We start from the raw sequence: 10,845 nt of genomic DNA, 5'->3' as shown, positions 1-10,845 counted from the left end.
TTATTTATGTATTTGACAGACAGAGATCACAAGTAGTCAGAGAGGCAGGCAGAGAGAGAGGAGGAAGCCGGCTCCCTGCCGAGCAGAGAGCCCAATGCGGGGCTCGGATTCCAGGACTCAGGAACCATGTCCCAAGCCGAAGGCAGAGGCTTTAACCCACTGAGCCACCCAGGCACCCAGGCACCCCTGATTTTTTTTTTCTTGTTAATCAACAGTTTGTCACCTGGTATAGGAGAAGGTGGGAGAAACTATGAAATCGAGGGATGGTAAATTTTTGGTGCCACAAAATAAAGAAACTCCACACTCTTTAAAATGGGGCAAAATGTAAAAGTCTTCCATTTCTGCAGAGTTTGGTATGGGACACAGATCCAGTCTGAAGAGATCAGACTTCTAGCTAATTCTTTACCTTCTGTATTGTACTCCTATGTTTTGGAATAGCTCTCTCCAGGACCTGTAGACCTGAAGGCCATGAGAAAGTTCGCATGTGGGGCTGAGCCAAAGCACAACTGTGAGGACAGCCAGGCCGACCTCTGCCCTTTCAAGGGCACGGCCTACCCCTTGGACATCTGCTCCCCTGAAGCCACTGGTACCCACCCACCTCCTCCTTCACTTCTCCCTCTCAGGAATGACAAAAGTCATTTATCCTCAAGTGTTAGTGATGTATGTATTACTTCCTCAGGACATTTGTAATCTTAAAAGGGAATCTGGAAAAAGAAAAAGGAAATGACAGGACAGTTTGCAGAGTTGTGTTAGGAATCTATTAACTGCAAGAAACAGAAACTCGGGCTGATGTGGGTTTGAAAGAAAAGGCTTATTAATAGGAAACTGAGATTCACATGAAACTTGGTTGCAGATAGTACAGTATGGTTGTGGCCTCAAGGAAACAGAAAAGTTCTCAGTAGCTACCCTCTTCAACTCCCTCTTACTCTCCAGGGTTCCCTGGGCTCTCATCTCTTCTGCCTGTGCCCACCTCAGCCTTTTCTCTCGGCAGACCACTTCCTTCACTCACTTATCAGCACACGACCCCATCGTGACTGCCCTAAAATGGTGGCTCCAGAACCTCACGACCACGTGGCTTTCTAGGTCAAGCCTCAACACCAACTAACTAAAGTCTTTCTGACCTAATTCCTAATACCTGAGAGGGAGGACCTTGCTTCCTCCACTCTATAGGCAATTCCATGGGAATCAGTTGACCACATAGGGCTCAGTCATCATGGTACTGTCACTATTGGAACAGTCAGTTTCTCTAAAAGACCTCATGGCTGATGCATCATATAGAATTTGGTTCAGCTGCATGTGGCAGAATACCCAAAATAAGAGCAGCCTGAAAAATAGAAATATAGAAATATATATGTATATTTCTATATGTAGAAATTTCTATATGTAGAAATATATATAGAGAAATATAGAAATTTCTCATCCAAGAGTTGAGCAGTCTAGGACTGGTATTGTGTGAACTCTTTTTTTAATATAATTTTTTAGAGAGAGAAAAAGAGAGAGAGAGCATGAGCAAGGGGAGGGGCAGAGGGAAAGGGAGAAAAAGAATCTCAAGCAGACTCTGTTGAGCACAGAGCCTGATGCAGGGCTCAATTGCTCAACCCCAAGATCATGACCTGAGCTGAAATCAAGAGTTGGACACTCAACTGACTGAGCCACCCAGGCATGCCTAGTGTGGCCTCTTGATCATTATCTTGTTATGCAACTTCTATCCTCAAATTTACCTCATGGTCCAAAATGGCTGCTGAAGCACCAGTCATCACAGCACATTGTGTTGCAGGCTGGAAGGAAGAAAAGAAAGACTAAAGCTCTCTCGAACTTCCTGCTGAGTCAGCTGCCTATAAGCAGCCTTCTCAGGAGTCTCACAGAACACTCCTGCTTGCATCATTTCCAAAATCTAGTCACATAGTCATACCAAGATGCAAAAAAGTTTAGAAAATGGAAGGGTTTTTTTTTTTTTAGGAAGACACATTGCCACCCAGAATATAACCCAAGTTCTGCCACCAAAAAAAGAAACAAGGAGAGATATTAAGGAACACTCAGAATCTCAGCCATAGTTGGGAAGGAAATGTAGGACAACTTTAGTATGTGTTTAAGTTTTCTTTTTCCTCTAAGAAAGCTGTGCCACTTTGGCCAGTTGAAAAAATAAGTAAAAGAACCACTTTGGAAAACAAAACAAAACAAAACAAAAAAACAAGAAAAACTCTGAAAAAGAAAGATCAGTGTTTAAGCCAGAAGTAGTTTCTGGAGGTAGAATTTCAGGCATCAGAGAGATAAAGAGTGGTGTTTTAGAAGTGGGAGTAGAGACCTTGCCAGAGAACCTTGCCATTCCACGTGGACATATGGAAGTCTTATCCAGTTTGTGTGAGAGTTTTGTAGCCATGGATGGCAGGCAATAATCAAAGAAGTAAATATATACCATATTTCACTGATTCTAGGATGACCCCCCATATTTATACTTCTGAAATCAGAGAGGCTGTGTCTTATAATTAGTGGTGGTCTCAAGAACATTTTTTTTTTCATAGTGATACATAAAATAATGCTGCACTTTACAACTGTGGTATCTGAGATTTAATAAAACATAATAATATGTTTCATCTTGGGGCACCTGGGTGGTTCAGTGGGTTAAAGCCTCTGCCTTCAGCTCAATTCATGATCCCTCCTGAGATCGAGCCCCGTATCAGGTTCTCTGCTCAGCAGGGAGCACGCTTCCTCCTCTCTCTCTGCCTGCCTCTCTTCTTACTTGTGATCTCTGTCTGTCAAATAAATAAATAAAATCTTAAAAATAATAATAATAATAATATGTTTCATCCTAACCCTCCTTGATACCTATTTGTTTCCCTTCCAGGGAAGTTACAGTAGAAACTTGAGGCCTGACATGGACAGTGATCTCTCTGACCATTGTATTCCTGGGTCTTCATTAGAAATCCTCAGCTCTCTCAGTTATATTTCTGGGAATCTAGTCTCCTTTCAAACCAGTAAGGATCCTACCTGTATCAGTAAAGAATTTGTTTGGCTGCAAATAAGAAGAAAATCCAAACAGTGACTTACACTAACTTGCTTAACCCTAGGGCTGGTGCAGCTGCTCAAATATGTTATCAGATACCCAGGTGTCTTTTGCCATTTTGCTCTACCATCCTCAGCCCATGACTTTAGTCCTCATGGTCACAGTATGACTGCTGCAATTTCTGGCCTCACACCCTTGATCCAGGCAGGAAGAAGGAAGAAGGGTAAAGGGCTCATCGGTCCTTTTGCTTTTGTCTTTTTTTTTTTTTTTTAAAGTCAGGAAAACAAGCTTTTCCAGAAATCTCACTTGGCTGACTTTGCCTACCTCTCATAGGTCACTGTGGTGTCCCATGCTGAGCTAGAAAGGTGATGAAAAAGACAAAATTGTGGATGAAGATGAGAAGCCACAGTATCTGCTTTGCTGAAGGAACAGAACAGTGCAGTTCTGTGAGCGCACTGTGCGAACGTGTGTAGCAGGGCTGGTGGTGGGACTCCGGAGGGAGAGGGGATACATTTCCCACTTAGATTTGTCTCTCCTGAGAATGTGACAGAAGCCGGTCGGTACACACTGAGACAAAATCTGGGTTTCTTCACACTTGTCTCCAAATATCTAGCCAATACGAGAAACAGGAATGATCTCATGGACTCTGGTCATGTGTTACTACTACCTCTCAAATAAGAGGGAAATAAAATGCTTCCGGTCAGGGTGATGAACCTCTGAGTCACAGAGTAGAGACTCTGTTCTTCCCAGAGAGACTGAAATGACTCCAGGAAGACAGTAGGTAACAAGGAAACGGGATTGCTAGATGGGAAGCCAGAAGATGGAGAGAGACTCCTTAACCACACACTCGTGTCTCGAGGGCAGCCTCTAGCTGTGGGCAAGGCCCAGCCAAGTTCTCATAGCTAGGGAAAGGGCACGTGGGGCTGGATCAGAGGAGGGAGCCTGGGGGTGGGGGTTGGCACATTAACGAGGGGGTCGCCCTCTATCTTCTTATCAGTCTGATGGTCTGGCTTTTTCAAACAGCTTTTCATCCTAGGCTTGCCAAACTGATGTGTCAATGTAATTCCTCTTGGAAATGGCAGGAAAGTTATACACACTCCCAGAATTTACTGGTAGCTACAGTAGTAGATTGCAGAAATGGCCCCAATCGTTCGTCACTCCCTTTATAAACACGGCTTTGCCGGACGACTTTTCAGCCCCTCCCACCAATAGCAACAGGCTGTACTTCTCTTGGATTCAGGCTGCCCTAGTGACTTGCTTTGCCCAGTACAGCGCAGTGGGTACTGTTCGTACAGTTCCCAGCCTAGGCCTCAGGTGAATGAGTCCACTTCTCTCTCGGGACGTCATGTGACTGGGCCGGGCTAGCCTGCCACGTTATGCAGAGGGGCCACGTTATGCAGAGGACCTGCCCCAGCGGGGGCCACCCTAGACCAGCCGGCCCCTAGGTGATCGGGCAGCTGACAGCAGAGCGTGAGTGAGCCGGCCTAAGTGTGCCAAACCTGCAGAATCACGAGCTAAATAATGGTTGTTGTTTTAGGCCACTGCGTTTTGGATGGTTAAACAGAAAGAGCTAACTGATACACTTACTACGTGCCAGCCACTGGCTATGTACTTATGTAATTGTCCTATTTCTTTTAACTGTATTAGTACTTATCAGTGTGTAAAATGTTTTGGAGGAGGAGAAATAGTTCCCAGCCCATCCCTCAGTTTGCTTCTGCCTATTCTTCCATTCTGATTGAATTTCTGTACAGTTATTTGCTCCACAGAGCTTTCAGGCTCTGACAAAAGCACTGGAATGTTCTGTGATAACCTCCTCTCACTCCCCAGTCTCCTGTCACTTAAAGGTGTGTGTGGTTAGGGAAGTGGCACTCCAGTTGGAACCCATCCAACTTCTCATTCTACGAGGGAGCTTTCTTGCTGTGTTTAAGTACGGGTAAGTTCCTAGAGGTGGGGGACCAAGAGATGACCCTTTCATGCACTTACCAGACAGTCCAGAGCACCAAGGGAAGAATGAAAGATACTCGACACTTTCGATGTAGAAAGAAGTGGCATAGAAGAAAGGTGGTAGTGGAAAGCCTTTGGGAGATGACAGTCACCAAAGCAAGTGACCATGATAAGTGCCAAGCCAGGGCAGCCCAACGCCCAAGAGCAGGACGTGGCCTCAGGCTGGAGGTACTCCTGCTGGGACAGCCTCCCCCAAGCCCCCCGCCCCCCACCCCGCGTGGATATCCTCACTCCAGATCTCACTGTGGGATGCAAAACACAGTTTGCTGCAGCCCCTTGGGGTAACAGACACTTATTTAAAGTCAAGGTGTCTGCCAAAAGATAATAGCTTTAAATGTAAAATTACAAATCATTATGGGTAATGTGATGCAAATTGCAAGAGAAGCATTGGCAGTATTTTACTTTGATTTCATTTTTGCTTTTCTTCCATCGCCAGCCCTGTCTAAAGTCACTGCTAGGGATGCCTTGCTCACGCACCATTTACCCTTCGGCCCTGGCACCGATATTGTCCACTCCGGGAGGACGTGAGTGGAGGCCAAGGAAGCTGTGAAGGAGCCCTCCTACTCACACCAACGGGGGTGAAACCCAGCCTTCACTTTTTCAATGTTGGTTCCTTCATTTACTCTATGTGCCTTGCCTGCATGTGTTCAATTCCTGTTGGGACTTGGAAGGCAATTTTAATGGTTATTCCAAAAGGCATCCTTCATCAAATGCTAAACGAAGGCTTTTAAATAACCAATGGACTGGATTTGTTTCCTTTACTGTGTCTAGGCCTCTGCTGATGGAAGAAAGACTCGTAAGTCCCTGGGTCCTTAATAGGTTCAAACTTCAGTTCTGTGTTCCTTCTTCCCAAGGGCCAGGGGAAATTGAAAAGTGGTCATTTCTCAAAGGCTTCCCTTTACCGCCATGGGGAGCTTGATGTTGCTGCATTTAAGATCGGTCTCTAAGCAGCAAAACTAGAGGAGAAAGGAATAAGCAGCAAAACCCCCCAAAACTAAAGTGTTAAAACTCTCTTTGAAATGTTCTACATCGAAGTTCTTTCAAGGAACAAGGCTCAAGTTGGCTGACCACTCATTTATTCAGAGAAGCCGTAGGAATGTAACCCCAGATGAAGTTAACATCTCCGAGGGGTGGCAGCTGAGAGGAAACTTGACAAAGGTTTCTGGAGTTTTCAGGTTGAGAGCTGTCTCCTTGAGGGGCTGTATGGCCTCACTTCATCTTCCTTTCTCTCAGCTCCCCTGCAGCCACCTGCTTCAGAGAAGCTCAATGGCCTAATAACAAGGAAACCTAGAGGCTGAAAAGAGAGGTGATTTCCCAGAATCTCAGGTACCGAGAGAGGAGAGGGTGGGGACTTCCAGGACATGAGCTCACGCGATCTTGTGAAGTGTGGTTGTCTTGTGCCTCGCAGTTATGTCCATGTCCCGGTGATGGGGAAGGAAACCAGTTTCACTGGGAAACCCTGCAGAGGTTTTCACTGTGTTTTCATGGTAGGGGTTGAGCTTCCACACGCTGGAAAGGGGCTTGACGCAGGTCAATCTGTGGCTGGGTTGACTTATTCTAATGAAAGTGATCGAGTCAATTCCTAATCTTGGGAACTGCATTAAGTCAACAGCCCCAGGAGTCTCGCTTGGCTGTTTGTCACCTATGCATTTGAGGTCATCTGTGGACAAGGTCTGTCAGCCCAAGGCATCTCCTTCCTGAGACCTTTGGCTTCGGAAGTACACCTCAGACTGGTGTGAAACTTATCATTTAAAAAGAAGCTCTGACACTTGTCCGGATAGTCCTTAGCCCATCATGTTGGCCAACACCTAGAAACAAGGTGTCCTCAGCCATTAATACTGTTCACAGCACACCTGCATCAGAACAGCTCCTTCCCCCAGCTTCTTGGCTCAGAGCACTGACCCAAGAAAATAATAATAGCAAAGTTATCTAGTAGTTCTTTAAGGCCCTGTGACAAATTATCTCAAAACTTCGCTGCTTCAAACAGCAATAACATTTATTATCTCACACAGTTCCTGTGGATCAGAAATTCTGGAGTAACTTAGCTTAATAGTTGTGGTTCAGGGTCTCCCATGAGGTTTTAGTCAAGATACTAGCTAGTTGGGGCTGTCATCATCTGAAGGCTTGACAGGGGTCACAGGGGCACTTCCAACATGGCTCCCTTACCTGGCTGGCAACTTGATGCTGGCTATTGGTTGGAGATCTCAGCTCCTAAATTATGTGAAGGTATTACTTTTATTAAATATAAATATTTACTAATTATTAACACAATTAAATAAACAATTATTTAAGTGAAATACCAAGTAAATAAACATTCACTAGGAGGGATCTAAAACCAAATTTCCCTACTCCTGTCATTTCGTCAGCACTCCTTTATGGGGCCACCATGTCTGTCTCCCTCCACTGAACTGCATGCTTGGCAGGGTCAGGAGCCTTGAGTTCCTGGGGTTTCCCATGCCTTGCAATCCCCTGGCCCTACCCAGCCCTCTTTCCCCCATTGCTTGGGGGTTTTCTCAACATGACACACACAGGCAGATCAAAATTAAGAGAATTCAGTAGAATAACATTCAAGCTGTGGGACATCCCACAATGGGGATGGACTGACTCTGAAGAGAATCTTCACACATGTCCAGTGAGAGTAAGCAGAAACATGGATCCCACTTGACAAATAAGTCCCCATATGGACTGATAAACATCAAGGGTGTGGAGAGTGGCAGTCAGTGGGAATGAAGGAACAGAAGCAGAGACCCCAGTGATTTCTTTTCTTTTCTTTCTTTTTTTTTTTTTTTTTAAAGATTTTATTTATTTATTTGACAGAGAGCAAGAGAGATCACAAGTAGGCAGAGAGGCAGGCAGAGAGAGAGGGGGAAGCAGGCTCCCTGCCGAGGAAAGAGCCCAATGCGGGGCTCGATCTTGGGATCTGGAATCATGACCTGAGCTGAAGGCAGGGGCTCAACCCACTGAGCCACCCAGGTGCCCCCAGTGATTTCTTTTCTAAGCCAAGTCAGGGGCTTCACTCTTCCTGGAGTCACAGGCAGAGTGGCCATGTCTGAAGGTGGCTGGCCGCCCTCCGATGTGGTCCTGAGGGCTGACCTGTGGCTTGTCACAGCAGAGAAATCAATCCCTGACAGAGCTGTGGGAGGTACCCAATGAAACAAATCCTTCTCCTTTAAAAGGAAAATGTGTTCTCTCCCACCCAGAATACCCACTGTGGGTTCATCCCTGCATGGGTGTTGGCAGGAAGGGGAAGAGGAACAAACAGAGGAAGGAGGGGGCATTTCCTCTCACAGGCTGGATTGCTGAAGCAGCTGCTCTATGTTTCCTCTTCTCGGGGGGTCTCCCAGGCAGTAGCTTGTCCAGAAACTACTTTCTCACATCGCTCTCCCACTTGAGAATGTATTTCATCTCTCTTGTTTCTCATATCCCTTTTCCCTGCTTTGGCCATGCTGCTTGCCCAGGAAAGAAACCTATTTCACATTAAACTAGAAAAGGAAATTATGAACATAGAATCACCATGAGGCCTGGCAATACCACTCATAATTATATACCCCCAAAGAATTGAAAACAGGTATTTAAACGAATACTTATAAATGCATGTTCACAGCACCATTATTCATACTAGCCAAAATGTAGAAACAACTCAAATGTCCATAAGAATGAAAAAACAAAATCTGATAGGTATATTCATATGGGGGAATATTATTCAGCCCTAAAAAGGAATGAAACACTTAAACATTCTAAAAACGTGGATAAACCTTGAAAACATCATGCTGGGGCACCTGGGTGACTCAGTTGGTTAAGCCTCCGCCTTTGGCTCAGGTCATGTTCCTGGGGTCCTGGGATCAAGCCCTGCATTGGGCTCCATGTTCAGCAGGGAGCCTACTTTTCCCTTTCCCTCTACCTGGCACTCCCCATGCTTGTGCTCTTTTTCTCTTTCTGTCAAATAATTAAAGAAAAAGAAGAAAGAAAGAAAGGAAGGAAGGAAGGAAGGAAGGAAGGAAGGAAGGAAGAGAAAGAAAGAAACCCATCATGTTAAGTGAAAGAACCCAGACACAAAAAGGTCATCTATTATATGATTCCATTTATATGAAACTTCCAGAATAAGTAAAGCTATAAAGACAGAAAGCAAACTAGTAGATGCCAGGGGTTGAGAGGAAGGGAAGAATAGGAAGTGACTGCTTGATGGGCATGGTGTTTCATTTTGGGGTGATAGTGATGAAAATGTCTTGGGACAGGACAGAAGCAATAGTACACAAAATTGTGGCTGTACTCGGTGCTGCTGAACCACACACTTTAAAATGGTTGATGGTTCATTTTAAGTTATATGAAACTTATCTTTAAAAAAATAGTAAAGTCAATGCTTAGAAAATAAAATCTAATAACAATTTGGGGAGGAAAAGAAAAAAAAAGAAATGTTGAAAAGTCCAGGATGAAAAGTCCGGGAAGGACCCTCTTGGCTTCAGCCACGACTGGTACCTGGCACTGGGTGATGCCGTCAAGGTTTGGTCTCCATCTCTTAGCTCCATGAGCATCTTGGCAGCCCTTACCTGGTGGGAGAAGAGGGCGGAAGGATGCCCACTGAGCAAGAGGTAAGACTTCTTCCTACTTGGTCATGTGTCTGTCCTTGGACCAATCACCCTGATGAGAGTGTGGAGACCATTGACTGGTCTGGCTCCAGTCCAGGATGGGGTAGCGGGAGAAGGTGTCATGTCAGCACCACCAAATCTCAGGGGCTGAGGGGGTTACTGAAGAATGGGGAAAGGGTGATTCCCTAAAGGAAGGGGTGCTGGGTAGCAAAAGTGATCCTTCACAAAGCCTTCACTGGGTCCCCTTGCCATCTTCCCTGGGAGACGTCCCCATTTCCCCATTTACCATGTGCCAAGGCCCAGCTCCTTCCCCAAAAACATCTCTGCCCAAAGTGGGGGTGGGGGGGCTAAGATCCTTCTTATGTTAATCATTTTATCTCTGGTAAAAACATACCAGAGTGCTTAGAAAATAGTAGGGGGAAAATATACAAAAATGATATTCAGGCTATCTATCATTGAGTGGTGGGATTATAGTTGATTTTCTGCTCCCTTTTTTACACCTTTTGTCTGAATTTCTTTTTATAGAGCATGTTCTACTTTTATATTCAGAAAGCAGCTTTTTTTTTTCTTAAACAAGAAGACTTCGTACTGTGGCATATTTCTTTTTCTTTTTTTTTTTTTCTTCAAAATTTAGCCAAGGATGAAGAGAATTGAGACCCTGAATCCATCTTCTCTTTTTTCTTTAATTTTAGAACTTTTACCAAGTAAGCCCCCTCACACATTACAAGAAATGTGAATAAAAGAATTCCTTAGTGGGTTTACAGATTTTACCCATAAGATACTACCGTGCACATTTATTTAAAATAAAGCGGGCTGAAGGTGCCCTCCTCACCCCCAGCCGAGTTGGTTCTGAGGGCTGAGATCAGTCCCTCCATACATAGCCTGGGGCTGGGGGGTGCTGCCCGCCCTCAGCGGCTACCCCTACAAACTCCTTCTTCTTATAAAAGCTGACCCACGCAGCCCAGCTACTGTGTGTTGGCAGCTCCATGCTGCCACGTCGAAGTATCTGAAGCCCCTCACGGGAACGTCCAGAGATTCTGAGTGACCTTGGCTTTGTGCAAAGCCAGGGGAACTTTCTACTCTGCAGATTGGCTTGTGGGAGAGCTCTGAGCAGGGTAAAAATGACCCGCACCTCCTGCTTTCCTCTTCCTGCTGGGTCCCTCCGACTCCTCCACCACTTCCCCTGGGTCCTCTCTGGCCAGCTCAGCTTTTGTGTTTGGGCCAGGCGGGGGGGGGGGGGGGGGGGGGGGG

The sequence above is a fragment of the Mustela nigripes genome, chromosome 7 (assembly GCF_022355385.1).
Source record: "Mustela nigripes isolate SB6536 chromosome 7, MUSNIG.SB6536, whole genome shotgun sequence".
Classification (NCBI taxonomy): Eukaryota; Metazoa; Chordata; class Mammalia; order Carnivora; family Mustelidae; genus Mustela; species Mustela nigripes.
This window is presented reverse-complemented; position numbering follows the sequence as displayed.